Source organism: Lissotriton vulgaris, chromosome 8 (assembly GCF_964263255.1).
Source record: "Lissotriton vulgaris chromosome 8, aLisVul1.2, whole genome shotgun sequence".
NCBI classification, from domain to species: Eukaryota; Metazoa; Chordata; class Amphibia; order Caudata; family Salamandridae; genus Lissotriton; species Lissotriton vulgaris.
This window is the reverse complement of record NC_141696.1, coordinates 502,773,658-502,792,633: the sequence shown is the minus strand read 5'-3', so window position 1 is coordinate 502,792,633 and position 18,976 is coordinate 502,773,658.

The window sequence follows — 18,976 nt, the reverse complement described above, 5'->3', positions numbered from 1 at the left end:
GATGGGTTACATGCCTTGTAAAGGGTGATCCTGGTACACTAAGATCTTTTACTCGGAACTAATTATTAGGAAGCTTAAATGAGAAGTCATTAATTGTTAACATTTTTAGAATTGCGGTTGACTTGCTACAACTGGATGAATCTGTACTTTTTACCCTATCGCCACATCAATTAAATGCCACTTTGAAACAGGCCACCTGGAAATTAAGTTTCTTGTGCGATAAACAAAGTACAGGCTTATATCACTTGGAACCTGCCCCATGGAGTGCGACGCTTTTGGTTATTATTGAGGCAAGGTATACTCCCTCTAAATAACGTATTATCTAAATGGTATGGTTCCTCTCCAGTTTGTAATTTGTGCAATATTTCTATCCAGGATGTTACCCAGGCGCTATTTATATGCCCCGCCCTATTATTGTATTGACGTAAATGGATGAGGCCAATCTGTTAAAAAATTATTCATTTTTTCTGCCTCAGCATTAACAGCCTCAGCATTAACAGACTCCAATTTTATAAACCACAAAATTAAATGTTTTTTGTCACAGGATTTTTAACTTTTTTAAGTGCTTTTAAGATATGACACCCAAATCAGTTGATTTCTCATATAGCTCATTACAGCAGCCCACTCTGCTTACACTTCTAGGAAAACAAAACAACGCTACATGGCCCAGATTTACATTGTAGTAATTTCTTAGTTTCAGGTCTAGTTGCCAGAACGGCACACACACACTCCCTCATGGCTGGTATACACCCACACCACACCCATGCAGCACAGGCGTCACAGCATACGTAACCCTACAAATAAAAAAGACCCGGCACATGTGCTCTTTGCTATTTTAGAGTTGCTCCCATCGCAAGTGCTTTCATGGCCCGACCTGGTGGCTCTGACTCCTCATATAGGCCCGAACTACCGAACAGGTGGGCCCACTACCACGTGCGTGGCCTCTTTGGTCACTGAGTTAGTGGTACCGCAAGGACTAAGCGGGTGAAGAACCTGCAATGATGATGGGTGCACGAGTATGTCCTTTGCCATAGCGATATCAAGAATCAACAAATGTGAGATTTCTTGGTGGCAGAGCAGGACTGCATGATGTAGAAGGTGCTCTGTCTGCATAAAGGTGAGCAGTGAGGCCTGGGTGCGCACCGGAGGGAGTAGATGCGATACAGAAGACTGGATACAAAAAAGCAACGCAGCGATTTTGGCGTACACAGTCCTACATACCCAATCTTATTGCATTTGTATATTTTTTTCCTATAGCAGGAAAGTGTTTATAGTCGGTTAAATGTCCGTTGCTCCTACATACGTAGATGAGTATTTTTTTATACTATGTACAAAGAAATGTATGATATTATTTTGACAACCTTTCCTTTCTCAATTCATTTAGCACTCGCGCCTCCGTTGCTGTGTGCAGTACAGCTTGTGCCTTCGTTGAAGTGCACATCACTGCTCACGCAGCGCGAAACATTGTCTATATAAAAAAACTGGGATTTGAACCTAACCTACGAATTGCACACGCTTGTGCGTGTCTGTTTCCTTCCGTGCTAAACCATTGGCCTTTGCTTGCGACTTATTCTAAAACACGTGTTTAAGAAAAGACTAGGGAACCCAATGGGTTAAAAAGAACCCTGGGTACGTACTTTGTATTGGTAACAATGGCCTATAAATATTAAGCAGTGATAAATATAGAGCCAAATTAGTACTATATTTAACGGTGTCCAGCTGGACACACAAGTTTAATGAATCAATGTAAATGTTTTCAACAAAATAACAAGCAACCAACATTAGAGCGGGACGCTGTCCTGCATCCAGTTACACAAAACAAAGGACGTATACAAATGACACAAGGAATTTCAGGCAAACAAGAACGGATGCTTTGGATCAATCAAAATACATCATAAGATATCCATGACAGTATTCACACAAATGTAATGCAATGGTTTAAGGGTGTGAATCTGTTCCAATTGGTCGATGACGTTTCGATCCCTTTTAAAAGAATAATGAGATCATCATCAGGATGGTGATGTTTACATGCCTGACAGAGAGAACTGCCTAAGCTCACAATGGAGCATGGCAAGTTGTTTTCACAAGCGTGATTGGTGGTGGAGTATTGCTCCGGTGTGCCGCTGAGCCTAAGATTGGTAACCGTAGAACGCTATGCTCACAGTGGAGCTATATGCAAGTTAAGGCAACAGCATGGATGTGCTCTACAAGGGTTCGTTCAGATGGTCAGTGTTGGCGAACAGAGTACCGCTGGCAACAATGGCCGGATAGGTTCGAACGGTAGCGCAATGGCAATGGCCATCCATGCTCTTGCCTTAACTTGCGTATAGCTCCACTGACATTGTACCTTCGATTTTCTCTAGTCGTTGATGAAAAGAGGCAAGTTCTGCTTTCTGAGTTCTTTTCAACTCACAGACTTCCTCCAGAATTAAGTTGCATATCTTTGACACTCATCTGAAATTTGCCAACTTGTTCCGTATTTGGGCTAGAATTAACATGGGGAGGGTCCGCAGCAAAAGATGAGTTCCCTCCCGTAATCCCATCAGGAGACATCAACTCATTTGAGGGTAAAAGCTCTTGTAGGGGATCCTGAAGCTGAGTCACTGGCTTGGCTTGGGGAGTTGATGATGTACCGGGGGCACTGGAGGTGATAACAGCCTGTTCAGGTACTTCAGGTATTTCCGAGGTTCTTGTCTCCCTTTCTGAGTGGCCAGCAGAGATATTGTCTCAACCTGGTTAGGTATTTTGCCCAGGGATGTCTCCGTGATTGCAATAAGACCAGTTTTCAAATTTTCTTGCAATTTTACCTGACTCGTAGGGGTCAAGTCTACTGCTGGTGTTAGAACTGATGGAGATATGACGCCAGAAGGTTCCTTAGAGGGCTTAAGGGCTGAGCTAGAGCCAGGAGGGGGACTGCAGTGTTGCTTTTTTTCAAAAATAATGCAAATTGTTTTGCTTCTTTTGTAACTTGCACCTTTTTAAGACCATCAGACCCTGAAATATCCTGTGGAGATATTCCAGGCCTAGCTGTAGCTGTGTTCTTATCAGCCGCACCCACCGAGCCCGTCTGATCAAAAGATGCGACAGAGGATGGATCCTCTTCCTCTGAACTCTCAAGTTTAGAGTCAAGGTCAAGCAGATTAGAGGCATTCTCCTTACAGGCCAATCAAGCTGCCTCTTTTGCCTCCTTAGCCTGGGCACGGCGAGTTTTAACATTGAGGCGGGCATTGAGCAGTTTTTCCATTCTGGCCGCAGTTCTTCCGGAGCTCCTCCTTACCAATCCTTGCCACTCCTTACAACCCCCCGAGATAGAATTGAAGGCGCTTATAGATCATGTCTCTTTTATTCATACAGATTCTCCCAAATGAGGCATGAAGTTCCCAAAATTCATGCAACTTCTACCAGAGTGCAGCGTCGAGTTGAGACAGACGTATTGCAAACAGCAAAGGAGCGGAGGACACACCTTGTGAGAGAGAAACAAAGTGGAGCCAGAATCTATCCTGTTTTGCCGGTTATAGTGAGCTATGCAGGTTGCAAAGGTCGTGATTAATGTTTATGGTCCCCTATTCAAATTCAGCTTTCAGGTAAACAGCCACAATATATGTCAGCGGGGGCTCACAGCTTATGCACAGACCTCGGCATTATGTAGTGCCAATGACGGACAGCAATAGCACATCCAAGCTGCCACTGCGCCCTCTCTTGCCTCTCTCCTTACCTCGGTGGGCTCCATCCAAACCTGGCAGGGGAACGTAAACGCTTCCATTAGCAAAAGCACTCTGAAGTTAAAACAGGGGAAACACCGCCGCCAAAGAAAAGGAATGCTCCCCTTCGCTGCTTCGCTGCATGGCCCCTGGCTCAGCCGCAATACTGCAGATTCAGCAGGGCCAGAGGAACGGCAGCCTGCCACACGCTGCACACCAGGAACAATCCACCATTGCTGGGGGCGGGCCGAGATCACCTGTGGCTACGCAGCGTGGTACTCCGCAGCCATCCCGAGCTATTGGTATCTATTATACGCTTGCTGCATGTAATAGACTCCAATAGCACATGAGGTTTCAATATTTGTGCCCAGAAACGGGCGTGATGATTGAAACCACGTGTATGACTGCGCACCACTTGTTTTCTATAACCAGATGCAAAACCTTACTACTCTACTAATTGTTCATAAATCGAAGCCCATTAAAAAAGTTGGAACCGTACAAATGGTTGTGTTTTTAATGGGGGAGGGAAGGTTTGTGTGAAAGAGCAATGTTATTCTACTCCACATTAAGATAGTGGCAATTAACAATCATAACATCTTTCTTTAATATCTTTTAGATGTGGCGCTTCAAGGTTCACTATGTCCCTGCATGTGGTGGAAGACACACTGAAGGGGGTGACCTCCTTGAAGCTCTACAGTAATATTAGTGGTGATCTAGGTAGTGGTATTAATAACAGCCTCTACCACTCGTGTTAATCTACAAATACTTAGACTGTTATACATAGGACCCCACATGGGAAGGAGGCCTTTAAGAGCATCTTTGAATTGAGTAATGTTGTATCTGACTGATCCACATCATCCATATTGATAATACGCCGGACTCTATGCAAGGGGGTACTTCTGCGATACAACTCATGGTGGCGATAGTATAGAGAGGGGGCTACATAAACTTGGGGCAATAGAAAAGACAAGTAACAGGATTCTGACCACCCCTTAGGGAGCCATAAGTAAGCTTGAGGCCCGCAGACAAAGTAAATATTTAGCGGTGAAACTAAGGAGGGGCTCTCCTCCACAGACAATGTATAAGTACAATTGTAGGTACTTATTCCAACTGGAATGGAACCGAACCATTTATACAAAATGGAGCAGTAGTATTAATAATGAATATGGGCTGAAGTTCCTGACTGGATATATTGCGACTAATGAAGTTCTGGAAATAATCTGTGGAGTTAACCCCTTGAAAATCTAACATCTCCATTTATTCCCAAGTAACGTTTTGTTTCCCATGATAGGAGGCAGTACATGTTTTTAGGAAACGTCTACTATTCTCACTTGTGCTATTATGAGCGCCTGAGGGTAGAAAATGTCTCATGTGTACCGTATGAGTCCTGGTCGGATGTTTACCTGAACCCTATGCATTGCAAACCCGAGGATGGAGAATCCTGTATTATCATATCGATCAATTCAAACCATCCATCACAACTACTCACATATGACAGAGGCAAAGTCAACAAATTTTCAGCTTTATGCGTGAATGAAGGGAGTATCCCACAAATCCAACATGTTGTAAAATTCGATCCTTCATGACTTCTATGCAACATCTGCATGACCGTATTATCTCTATAAGATCATCGGTGCTCAGCTTTATGGAAGGACAGAGTTACAAAAGAATGTTCAGGTGGGGCAGATCAATAATCGGGCAGGATGGTGGTGTTCCAGGCACCAAAAAACTAGCGCTGCTATAATCAAAGCAGAGATATTTTCCTTCCCTTTCTTCCCATAGACAATTGAGGCTTCCTACTGTTAGGCATAATATCTATGTCCTGATGATGATCCGCGTAACGCTTTAACGGATCGAAACGCTGCTGACAAATTGAAAACACCATATACATTCCAAATTTATGTGTACTTAAAGTGTAAAGATGTGGGTTGTGTTCTGTTGTACTTTGACACTGTGTAATTACTGGTGCAACAAACCTTAAGCTTTTGCCTAAAAGCCCTTTGTTCCCTGTTTTGTCCTTTATTGTATGTTGTTCATGTGTTAAGTAGGGCAAAAGCTTGTGCCCCACCTTGTGTATTGCTGTGTAATACCTTTTCTCTATTACTTACAAGTAAAGATCAGACCTCTGTCCGGCTGGACATGTTAACCCCTTCGATGTGGCCGCGATTCCCCTGGTGTGCTGTAAACAGCACGAACAGGGGCGGGCCGTGACGAACCCCAGCCGTCATCAGCACACGAGCACCGTAGTGCATGACGGCTGGGGTTCGTCATCAGCATGGAAGGGGTTAAATCAATATAGTAATGACTGAGTCTATATTCATTGTTCCTAATCCTCTCCCCTATAAGGGACCACTGTTGTCTAAAAGAATTTACTCCCAAGGTCCCTTTTCAACTTTATTGGGTCCCCTTGTTGTTTTCAAATATATGCTATAATCAAAGCGACACCTATTATCGTAATTATACCTATTCTCGTTTTCCTAGATAAAGTTGACCAAGTAGATTGATCGCATATTGGGGATGGGGATGAAGAGGAGAAGGTCACAGAATCTTCTTCTGGGATAGGGGTAAGACCAAAAGGATATAACCTAATCATTCTAGTCAATGGGAAATGTAAATGTTCTACAAAGGGAAAAGCGGATTCACACAGCGCGTTCGTCGCACCAGAAGGGTGGGCACAAGTCACTTCACCCAAGGTCCGTTCAGTAAGCCTCCTTGGTAGACTTTTATCATTCATCGAAATGTTTCTTCCCGAAATAGAGCTGCCCAACTCGCAACTCAAGCAGACAAACAGGACCCAAAGTCAATTCTCACAGGATAAGGCATTCACCCTCTGAGCAAGTGTCTTAAGCGATCCTATCCAGTGTCTCAGGCAGTGCACCAGTGTTCATCACCCTAATCTAACAGGCACCAGAGACGCAGCACCTTTGCCCTACACTTAAGTCCATACCCAACTCCTGTATTGCCCTACTGATGCACCGTTCTTTCGTCGGGGCCGCAGATTGTATCTAGAAACACCAGGCTCAGTGTCATCACCAAACAAAGGGGAAGGGTTATCCTCTCCGTTCCAATCTGCTCATGGTCTGCTGTACTCAGAGGCACCAAAGACAAGGGTAACAGTGCGGCAGGTGCAGCTTGTTGTTCAGGGGGAACCGCTTCTTGTGGCACTGGATTACTAACTTTCTCTGTTTGGGCCCAAGTCAGACGAGCATCAGAAAATGGCACGAAGCGGGGAACTGACTCCGTCTCATGGTCCCCTACTCTGTCTCGGACCCACTGGTCGTACGGCAATGGGAGTGGGACATGTTTGCAATGGCTTCGATGGATCCAGTTCTTTTTGTCTTTAACTTTCACTGCAGTTTTTGTGGCCAAAAGTACGAGATGTGGGCCCTTCCACCTAGGTTGCAAGCAACTCGTCCGATAGAAGTTCTTTATGACCACCCAGTCGCCAGGTTGTAGTCGGTGCACAGACCCCTCCGGTGCAGACTTCAGCGCTGCCTGAACCTGCTGATGAAGAGAATGAAGATCTTTAGTCAACTCGGACAAATAGTCTATCAATAAGGGATATTCTATTTCAGAAAAACGCTTAGGACGTGGGACTCCCCAAACATTAGCAGGCCACCCAAAACTACCTCATAAGGAGACACACCAGTTCTAGAATGTGCTGTCACCCTTGTTGAAATCAGTGCTAGGGGAAGGGTGTCCGGCCAAGCTAGGCCTGTGCTTTGTACATTCTTAGCAAGTTTTAGCTTTAGAATCCCATTATACTTTTCAACCAATCCCGCTGCCTGAGGGTGGTTTGCAGCATGAAATTTCTGTTTCACATGTAGGCCCTCACATACATGTTCAACACCTTGTTATTAAAATGCCCACCATTATAACTCCAGATCACGCGAGGCAATCCATAATGAGGGAAGTACTCCTTAAGGAGTGCCTTCGCAGTAGCAAGGGCCGTATTCTCTTTAGTAGGATATGCCTCCACCCATTTTCTAAAGGCACACACCACTACCAGGACATACTTCAAAATATTCACCCTATCCAAATGGAAATAATCCATCTGGAGGACATCAAAAGGAAGGGTAGGGGGAGCAAAATTACCAGCTGGAGTGAAGGTGCCCTTGTCTGGGTTATGTTGTATACAAACTATACAGTGCTTAACTAGCTTGTCTGCTGTCTTAGAAATGTTATCATTTTTCCAGACCGGATCTGATAATTGGCAGATCCCTTTTGCACTGACATGAGCAGGGCCATGGGCCATAGTAACCACAGGCAAGACATACGCATTTGGCAACATCCATCTTTGTTTATCTGATAGGTCTGTCAAACATCCATCATCGTTCAACCGTCCCGTTCCTGGCATTCATCCAACTCCTCCTTCATAGCCTCATTCTGAATGGACCTGCCAGTGTGTCTTCAAACATACCATGCTCAGGAACCCATTGAGCAGGGCCTGCCACACTCACCCTACTCTTTTGGGAGTGCGCTGTCTGGTCTGCAAAGGCATTTCCTTTCTTATGTCATCAGTGATGGCTTTGTGGGCACTGCACTTAACAATGGCCACCTTAGCGGGTAATGTTAGTGCCGTCAGGCGTCTATGAATCAAGGGTCCATTCTGAATCTTCAACCCATGGGATGTGAAAAAACCCCGCTCCCTCCAAAGGCGCCCAACGCTATGAGCCACTCCAAATGCATACTGGCTGTCTGTATAGATATTAACAGTCAGCCCCCTCACTCAGCTCACACGCTCTCAACAAAGCCATCAATTCTTCTGCCTGGGCAGATTGCTAAGGAACTTGCGAAGACTCGACCACAGTGCGAAGGGCAGTGACAGCATAGGCAGCTGCGGTCGTTCCACTGGGAGCTTAAAACAAGAACCATCAACATACAATTCACCTTGTGGGTTTGGCGATGGGAGGTCTGTGAAATCCAAACGACCCTTTGTTTCCTTCTCAGTACAGTACTCACAATCATGTACATCCCGATCCTGCTCCCCATCGGCCAAGGGAATGGGGAGTAGGGTAGCAGGATTGAGAGTGGTCAATCGCTTAACAGTCACATGAGGTGCAAAAAGAACTAATTCATACTGGGTAAGACGTGCACTGGTGAGGTGCTGGGTCTTGGTTTTGTTAAAAAGAATGTCTACTGCATGGGGAACAAGGGCTGTTAGGTCATTGTTGAGAACAAGTCCAGACGATTGTCTAATAGAGAGTGCGGCAGCCGCCACAGCTCGTAGACAGCTCAGAAGAGCCCTGGCCACATTGTAAAGCACAGCCGAAAAATATGCACAAGGTCGTTGCTTGCCACCAAATGACTGTACCAACACAGAGAATGCTCATCCTTCCACCTCATGCACATAAAGCGAAAAGGGCTTGCAGTAATTAGGAGTGCCTAACACCGGAGCTGAACATAGCGCATTTTTTAATTGCTCAAAAGCTTGCTGACATGCAGGTGTCCATGGCAAAGGTTCATGCACTTCCTTTGTAGTAAGATAAAGCAGAGGCTCTGCAAGAAATAGCTAGGAATCCAATGCCTACAATATGATGTTATACCTAGAAAAACACGTACATCCAGCTGAGTTTTAGGGAGGGGCATATTAGTAATGGCAGTAATGCGTTCTGGTGTCAGTCTACGACCCACCTTCGATAGGAGATGACCCAAATACGTGACCTACGGTTGGCAACATTGGAATTTTGAGGGTGACACCAGGGCAGTAATGTCAGGTACCACAAGATATTGGGGTATCACTATTTTGTTAATGTGGCGCAAGTCAATCACAAAACGGTATACACTAGGTGTAGCATCAGAATTTGAGGGAGTCCTTTTAAGAACAGGAAGAATAGGGCTATTACAATTATTGGATGGTGACTCATCGAAGCAGGGCTTGTTCCCCATCCTGCGATATCTTATACTGTGGGATGTGTGGTAAAATGGTGTTCTCTCTAACTGTAATGGAAACAGGTGGGATATCAAGAAGACCCACATCTGTGTCCCCTGTTGCCCAAAGCATGGGTGGGATGTCTACAAATTCCAGGGTCAAGGGGGCATCTTTGGAAAGGCACTGTTTAGTTGCTGCAGCATTGGGGCCCTGCAACTGACCCCTTATTCTGTCCCTCGCTGTCCTAGGCTCGAGGATTCCCTATCGCCACATCTGTATCAAAATCGTCATGATAATATTGTCTGCTTCTTGGGTCATCAAAGTAGTTATCAGACTTACTGTCATGGGATGAGCCAAGGAAATGGTGTCACCCCCTATCTACCCCTCTTCCTCTAACCTGTCCAGTGGATCCCCCATCTGACGGCTATCATTCAATGCCAGCATGGGGCATTCATCCTTCCAATGGCACTCCTTTAGACAATATCTTCACTGGTTCGGGCCCACCGTCTGTGGGACAGCAGTAGTGTTGTCATCACTATACCTACTCCTATCATCCGGTGGGGGGCGATGGCCAAATCCACGACCCCTACTCCTACCTCTGATACTTCTCCTAGTTGCCTGCTGCATTAGCACTTTAGTCTGTACTTCCTTTGTTTTCTTTTCCAATTTGTCTTTATCCTCTTTTTACCTATGCTCATAATACTGTGCCATACTTAGAATCTGGAATGGGGAAGAGGTGGTCCACGTACTCTCGGCTGCCTGCAGCTGAGCAGCAACCTCAGGCAAGAGATTGGTAACAAACCTATTGACAAATAATTGGATACCACCTTTCAAGGACAAATCTTGCCCACTAAAATCCATAAACACACCCTCAAATCCTGTACAGAATATATAGGGTACCGAACCCACTGCGCAGCCTGGTTAGCGACCATAGTCTTTTCCTCATTCCCCACATCTGAACGTATGAGTACAAGCCCCAATTTGTCTCTAGTAAGGATGTCACAGCCCTGTCCAGACCCACGTAATGGGGTATCATCCATGGTACCTGGGGAACGAAAAGGATTAGTAGGGGAGAGAGTGGTAACTGAGGCAGACACCATGGAGAGAGGTGCTTGTATAACGGGTGCAGAGAAACCGGAACCAAGTGAATCTGCACTGGGGAGGTACAGGTGCTGAAGTAGTGGAGGCGGGGGAAGTCATCACCGGGGGTAAAGAGACTGGCCCCTCCAAAGCAGAGACCAGAGCAGTAGGATACATTGCCCCGGGGCATAAGGGGGTGGGGTGTCCAATAACTCCTCAACAAATGTATCCTTCTCCCCCTTTACTACATAGCACTTATCAACTGCCAACCTACATCGTCTGTCCTCACATTCTATACTCTTCTCAATCTGCTCCTCATCATGGGCCACCACCTTCTGTACTACAGTCTGAAGCCTGTTCTTCCTCTCAGCCTACCCGCCTTCATAAGCCTTTGCCTCACCTCTTTCTGCCGCAGTCTCAACGTATCAAACATAGACTGTCTACTTTTCTTAAGAAACAATCTGTCGTGCAGGAAATCCACTTTCCGCATATCAAATGAACCATCAACCGGCCACTGCAAATTAGAATTGTCCCTGGTGTACTTGCGCCACAAGGTGCTAAATACAACAGGACCAATACCGTGCTTGATGTACATCTCATAGTTAAGGGAACCCTCCGGAGGCATTGCCTTCCAGGCGAGAGGCCACTGAACCGCAACACCGGCATCCAATACAAAACATCTTACTGAAACCAGGCATTTTGAAAAGGGAGAAATATGAAAAGAAAAGTAGGAAAGAAGTCAAACTACAGGCAAGGAGTCCAAACTACAACTTAATTCATTCTCGTCGCACCCTCACTCATCACCATGTACACACACACACACATTCCGAGGTCGACTCAAATTGCTTCTCTTCCAAATATGTCTAAACCAAAACGGGTAGGCTTCTCACCCCAGGCCTTTTCTGTAATGACGACAGCCTAATTCCCAAGTGACCTGTCCGGGGATCTCGAGGCTGCGTGGGCCTTTTGCAATCAAGCTGCCAAATTCCCAATTGGTCCGTCAAACTACACGGACCTTTTACAAATAGTCTACCAAATTCCCAATTGACCCGTCAATCAGCCCAGCGACTCCCCCAGTACCTGTAGGACCCTCCAGGTCCAAGACAAAAGCCCGTCGACTAAAGTCTTCCAAATCCAAGACACCGCTTCCTAGCGAGGGTCAACCAAAGCGCAACTCGCCGGTATGCGCTGAACCAAACCAAAGCACCGCTCACAGGCAGGCGCTGAACCAAAGACCCTGCCAGTAGGCTAGTGTCAAACAAGAGTGGCGCCACCATGTTTTACCAAAAGGAATGAAACTCCACTCACCTGGTGCACGCAGGCAAATATGACGCTATTCTCTGCCGCGATTCCTCTGACCAAAAGGTCTTCTCCATAGGGTTTTGGCTCTTCAGAACTCCGGCCGGGTGACCTCAAGCCGGGGAGCGGTCTGACTAAATGGGCGGGGCGATCACGAGAACAACACTCTGCTCAGTGGGGTACCCCGGTCCGCCCAACCAGCCAGGTCACTGCCCCTGCCCCTCGAACCCGGATATGGGGTGGGGATCACCCGATATGGTGGAGTACCTGTTCGGGCACCATTCTGAAGGGAGTGATTTCTAGCAGACCACCCGGGTCACTTAGACCTCCTCATCGCGCCTTGCCAATTCCAAGGAGGCATCAGACAACCAGAGAATACAAGTTAAAAGCTTTATTCAAGACTCTGCCGAGTGATACCTGTCAGCCGAGTCTTCACTGAGTTTGCTGAGGGACTGACCTCCATCCCCTATCATCACATAGTTAAAGTCTCCAAAAACATGACCCCCTCCCACCTCACTCTGTGGAAAATCAACGGGCCTGGACACCTGCGAACAATGGGGCACAGTAGCAGACAGAGTTATCGTCTGTAAAGACTCACTCCCACCGTCTGCTGTACAATTTCACAGTGCCGCTTCCCAACTCATGTCCCATGGGAAGGAGAGTTGTGCATAGAGAATGGAATGCAAGGTCGTCTCTCTCCACTTCTCTCTGCTGAAATGAAACTTTCACCCTGAGCGAGAGAACGATCTCACAGCAGCTTACTACAGCAAAAGTTACAAGGCCTACCAGCCATTATAACTATTACATGGAGCAAACAAGTAGCAAAATGAAACTTAGAAGGCGAGGCTAACATCATCATTATATAAGCGTATCCATAGTTGGAAGCATCAACAGAAAACATTGTGGGGAATATCTATCAACACCGGTGACAGAAAGGTGAGCTACGAATATTCTTTTCAGAGTCACTTTCTCACTCTCTCTCTTCCTCTCTCCTTTGATGAACAAATGACGCATAACCTTATCTTCCTTTTTATCTAACAGGTTGTGTTTCACAAATTGGCGTCCCCCCAACACCTCCAAAGCTCAACTTTTGAGGAATCTGCGATGATGCGTGGCCATCCTAACAACGCCTGAGAAGGTTGCTTTGACACGTGGTTGACCCTCTTTGAAACATGCCGGTGGCACAAGGTGAGTCGAGAAGCTTCTTAATGAAGCAACAAGAAGTCACCTCTAGGCTGGGAGAGTGGATAGTGTACAGCAACTTCAGTGAGTAGGAATGTACAATCACCTCCGGGCAATGGGAGTGGATAGGTTGCAACAGTCTGGGGGTCTCATATATGAGAAATGACGCATCGCTGCGTCAAAGCAGTGATGCGTCACTTCTCAGTGCGCACTCTTTGCGACATAGCTGATGCATCGTATTTACTGTATGACGCATCATGTCGCAAGTAGATACAGATACGTCAGTATTTCTGGCGTATCTGTGTAGCGAAAAGTGACTCAGTGCTGGAGTGTGTCACAAAAGTGAAGCAACTCCAGCAATGTGTCCATTCACATGGGGCAACCCCCATCTGAAAGGGCCTGTGTCAGTCTTACGCCTGCTGTGAGGCAGGCGTAAGATTTTGACGCAACGGCGTCCTAGAAGTGACGCAGTGAAATCTCATAGATTTCACTGAGTCACTTCTACGAGGTTTTTTGCGGGGGAAGGCCGCCCTGCCGCAGGTATAATGTAGTGCAGGGGTTTACAAAATGTTGCATCTGCTTAGATGCGTCACTTTGTAAATAGTGCACAACAGAAGGCATGTTTTACGCTGCCGATGCGTCACAAAAAATGACGCATTGAAAGCGCAAAACTGACGCAAGGTCACATAAATGAAGCCCTGGGTGCGCATTAACGGGTACTCACCTCCGGACGCTCGGAGTGGATGGGGTGCAGCAGTCTGGGTGCGCAGTAATGAGAACTCACGGCTATGCAGTGGGAGTGCATGGGGTATAGCACCCTGGGGGGAAAAGAGTGCACAGACACCTCTTTGCAGTGGGTATTGATGTAATACAGTATCCTGGCTGTGCAAGGGGGTAACACAGAAATATACGTGTGCAGTTGTATGTACTCTGCAATTTCTAATTCTATACTATCTTTCAGATCACTAAACTTGAGGGTGCACTATGAATCGGCACATGGTTGGACACACACCAGGTGCAAAAAGGTGAACTGCGAAGATTTCTCAAGTATCAACACTACCTCTCCTGCTCCATCTATAACTTTCTCTCTCTCACACTTTCAATGTCATTCTTACTTTCTCTTCCTCTCTCTCACACTGTTTCTCTTTCTCTTTTCAAATTATGATCGCTGCTGTCCACACTGCAGTTGAATAAATCAAGGCTGAATTTTACACTGTCTTCAGTATAGATCCCAATCAGAATTCAAGTTGTAAGCTCTGCTAAAAACAGTGTTTGCAAAAGGTAAGCTCAGCTCATCATGAGCCACGGTGCTCGTGTGCTCATGACGAGCTGAGCTCGTCATGACCGTTAGAACGCTCGCATGCTGGGCAAATTCCCCTGGTGTGCAAGCGTTCTAAAGAAACAGGTGTGGTCATGACGAGCTCGGCTCGTCATGAGCACACGAGATCCGTGGCTCATGATGAGCTGACCTCGTCATGAGCACGGGGGCGCTGTGCGAGCCCCCCGTCCCCCAGCACAGCAGGGGTATTTGTCCAGCTGTGAAAGGGTTAATTCGAACTAGCTTTTTTTCCCTCTTCGACATACCACACATACTTATATTTCATTTTTGTTTTGCAGGTTTCCTACGCTGCTACCACTGGAGTCCATCTCATGTTTTGTTTATAATATTGTTCTATTAAAGTTACGTTTCTATTTATTTATTTTAATTTTACTAAAGGATAATAAAAAATAACTGAGTGTATACGTCTTCTTATTCTAGTAATATTTGACTAGCACCACCGAGGTTTCTGAGACTGTTGAGGCACACCCTGCATATTAAAATAAAAATGACAATCCTGGACTTAAGTTGCCTCGAACTCCTCGAACAATTAGTAAATAATTCTGGGGAAGGTAGCCGTCTCCTAGACTACAAAACTTCTCTGTACCCTTCCGCGCCCAATTCATGTGTGACATTAACACAGTACTTGGGGGCATATTTTCAAGGAAGCCGTTAAAATGTTACCCCTTGATTTGTAAAAGAATAACTGACGGAGCTTAAAGTTTTACTAAGAAAAGAATGATGTTTATAACTAGTAGTGTAATACCGGGGCTAACTCTTTACCAACTCTTTACCAGATGCTGTAGCTGCGATTAACGGTTCTTATGGAAGTTTTTTAAAAGTCAAACACACTTGCTGTTTGGATTAGCAACATTGTGTGCTGAACTTGTGACCTGTGTGTTCAATTGAGTGTTCCATGAACTGTTACTAAGGTAACAGTTAGTAAGCAGTTTGGGGGATAGGGTTCAAAGGTGTTGGCTGTACAGAAACTGTCATATTTACCTAAAGTACTCTAGGTGACAGGGTAGAAAGCAAACAGAGACGACAGAACACTGTGTACATTAGGAGCAAAAGAAGTACACAACTCTTCGAATTAACCTCAAGAGAGGGCGCGGGCAATAGCCACTGGCGTTACAAAACCCCATGTACAATTTGCCTACTCTGTACTCAACAATGGGCAATTCTTTATCGCTCCCACTAACGCACTGCTGCTTCATGTTTCACAGTGTGCACTTCACTAAATACTTTGTATCTACTTAAATGGAAGACAGCATTGTCGACATTCCAAAACTTAGGGGCATATTTACAAGGACGGCGTTAAAATTATCGACGCTTTAGCGGCAGTAAACTGTTGCTAAAATGGCAATAACGGGCTTGCTAATATGCGTTATAGAATTCCAATAGAAGCCCAAGTTAGATGTGCAGGACATCTAACCTGGGCTTCTATTGGAATTCTATAATGCATATTAGGAAGCCCATTATCGGCATTTTAGCAGCAGTTTCCTGCCTCTAAAATGACTATAATTATATTGAGGTTCTTGCTAATATGCTCCTTGGTTTGGATTTTGAAAGAGAGAACAGGGAAGACTGTGTGAATGTCTGTATCATTCTGTCAGTTTGTGTGTAAGTGGCTGCATAGGTTGGTGAGTAGCTTCATGAGTGTCTATTTGTGTTAATGATTGGTTGTCTGAGTACCTGTATGGGTGCCTGAGTGTCTGTGTGGGTGGGTGGGGGCATGTGACTCCCTGCATGGATGTGTGAGTGGGTGATTCACTGGGTGTATGGGTCCATGAGGACATCTGTGAGTATGGCTGCGTTGGTGAGTGAATGGATGTATCAATGGTACATGTATGAAGAACTGCATAAATGAAAGGCAGTATATGTGAGTGTTGGAGTATATGTGACTATATGTCATGCTGGGGGTAGTGTTTTAGGGTTTAGGGTAGTGTTGTAGTTTTTGTGTAGTGTAGGGTCATGTAGGGGTAGTGTTTTAGAGTTTAGGGTAGTGTTGTAGTGTTTGTGTAGTGTAGGTTCATGCTGGGGGTAGTGTTTTAGGGTTTAGGGAAGTGTTGTTTTGTTTCTGTAGTGTAGGGTCATGCAGGGGTAGTGTTTTAGGGTTTAGGGTAGTGTTGTAGGGTTTGTGTAGTGTAGGGTCATGCTGGGGTGTAGTGTTTTAGGGTTTAGGGTAGTGTTGTAGTGTTTGTGTAGTGTAGTGTAGGGTCATGCTGAGGGTAGTGGTTTAGGGTTTAGGGTAGTGTTGTAGTTTTTGTGTAGTGTAGGGTCATGTAGGGGTAGTGTTTTAGAGTTTAGGGTAGTGTTGTAGTGTTTGTGTAGTGTAGGTTCATGCTGGGGTGTAGTGTTTTAGGGTTTAGGGTAGTGTTTGTGAAGTGTAGGGTCATGCTGGGGTGTAGTGGTTTAGGGTAGTATTGTAGTGTTTGTGTAGGGTCATGCTGGGGGTAGTGTATTAAGGTAGTGTTGTAGTATATGTGTAGGGAAGTAAAGTGCTTTATGCTAGTGTTGGGGGGTCGTGCTGGGTAGTCTAAATGTTGGAAAGGGACTGTGTGTCAAGGGTGGGTGGTACAGGGGTACTATATTACAGTATAGTGTAGGGTTGGGTAGGGTACTCTTACTTACCTTAACTACTTTAACAACGAGTATACCTTTAATATGCATGCCTTTTCGTTGTAAGGGCATGCGTGTTAAAGGCATATTTGTTTAAAAAGTATTTGTTCTCTTTATTTGCGGCCTAATAGTACTTGCGGGATCAAATTTGTGATATTATGGTTTGCGGGATGTTTGTCTGCGGTATGACATCATGTATTCGTGTTGTCATCAGTGATGTCATTTGAGATGTCATCAGTGATGTCACTGACCATGGCATGAGTGATGTAATATGTAACATCATCAGCAGTGCATTGCGGGCACGAGTTATAGTTAGCTCTACTAACTATACGGCCAAATTTCTCTGCTTTTGTATGAGTGAAATTTCAAACTAACTATAAAGTTGCTGAAAATTGTGTTTTTTTCAGTGAATTTCTAATACTTTTAAATGTTAATTTCTAACTATAACGACCCTGAAACCTATGTTTTTTTCAGTGAATTTCAAAGGTTTTTAAAATGCTAATTCCTAACTCTAACGTCCCTGAAACCTATGGTATTTTCAGTGAATTTAAAAGGTTTTTTTAAATGCCAATTTCTAACTATGTCTACAGAGGTTGGACATATGCAGAAGGAAGAAGAAAAGTGGAGTAAGAAGTAAGAGAAAAGCAGAAAGACGCAACAGAAGTCCGGAAAGATGAAGAAAGGTGCAGAAAGAAGCAAGAGATACGCAGAAAGAACCAACATCTTATGCCCCCAACTTTTTGCTGACTGGTACTGGTGGTACTGACTCTGGCTAACCAGGGCTGGAGCCAATGCTATGCCGAAAGACACTTAGAATACTGTGAAAACACCTACAGACACTAGGGTACACTATGGGTTGAGGTACCCCTATGATTGGCATTACCTCCTCTGTAAGGCCATAGAACATAATAGGGCAGGGGGATTAAAACTATCTATAAGTGAGAGGTGCAGAAAGAGAAAAGAGTAGTGTAGAAAGAAGCAACAGATGTGCCAAAACAGGCAACATACATTCAGAAAGAAGCAAGTGATGTGCAGAAAGAGCCAAAAAGGGTACAGAAAGAGGCAAGAAAGGTGCAGAAAGAAAAAGGAAGGGTGCAGAAAGATGCAAGGGGGTGCAGAAAGAAGAAAGAGCAGTGCAGAATGAACCAACAGATGTGCAAAAAGAGGCAGGAGGAGTGCAAAAAGATGTAGGAGAGGTGCACATAGAAAGAAGAGAAGTACAGAAAGAGGCAAGAGAATTGCTGAAAGAAGCAACAGAGGTGTAGAAAGAAGGCAGAGAAGGGCAGAAAGAGGCAAGTGAGGTGTAGAAAGAAGCAAGAGCATTGCAGAAAGGGGCAGGAGAGGTGCAGAAAAAACAACAGAGTTGCTGAAAGAGGCAAGAGGAGTACAGAAAGAGGAAGGAGAGGTGCACAAAAAGGCAAGAGAAGTACAGAAAAAGGTGGGAGGGGTGCAGAAAGAAGGAGGAGAAGTGTAGCAAGAGGCTAAATAATTGCTTAAAGAAGCAACAGAGGTGTAGAAAGAAGGTAAAGAAGTCCAGAAAGAGCAAGTGAGGTTCAGAAAGAAGCAAGAGTAGTGCAAAAAGAACCAACAGAAGTGCATAAAGAAGCAAGAGCGGCACAGAAAAAGGTAGAAGAGGTGTACAAAGAGGCAAGAGAGGTACAGAAAGAGACTGGAGGGGTGCAGAAAGAAGGAAGAGAAGTGCATAAAGAAGCAACAGAGGTGCTGAAAGAAGCACAAAGGGTGCAAAAAGAGCGAGAGAACTGCAGAAAGAACCAACAGAAGTACAGAAAGATGCAAGAGAGGAGTAGAAACAGGCAGGAAAGGTGCAGAAAGAGGGAACAGGATACATAAAAAGACAAGAGAGGTACAGAAAGAGTAAAGAGGAGTACAGAGAGAGGCAAG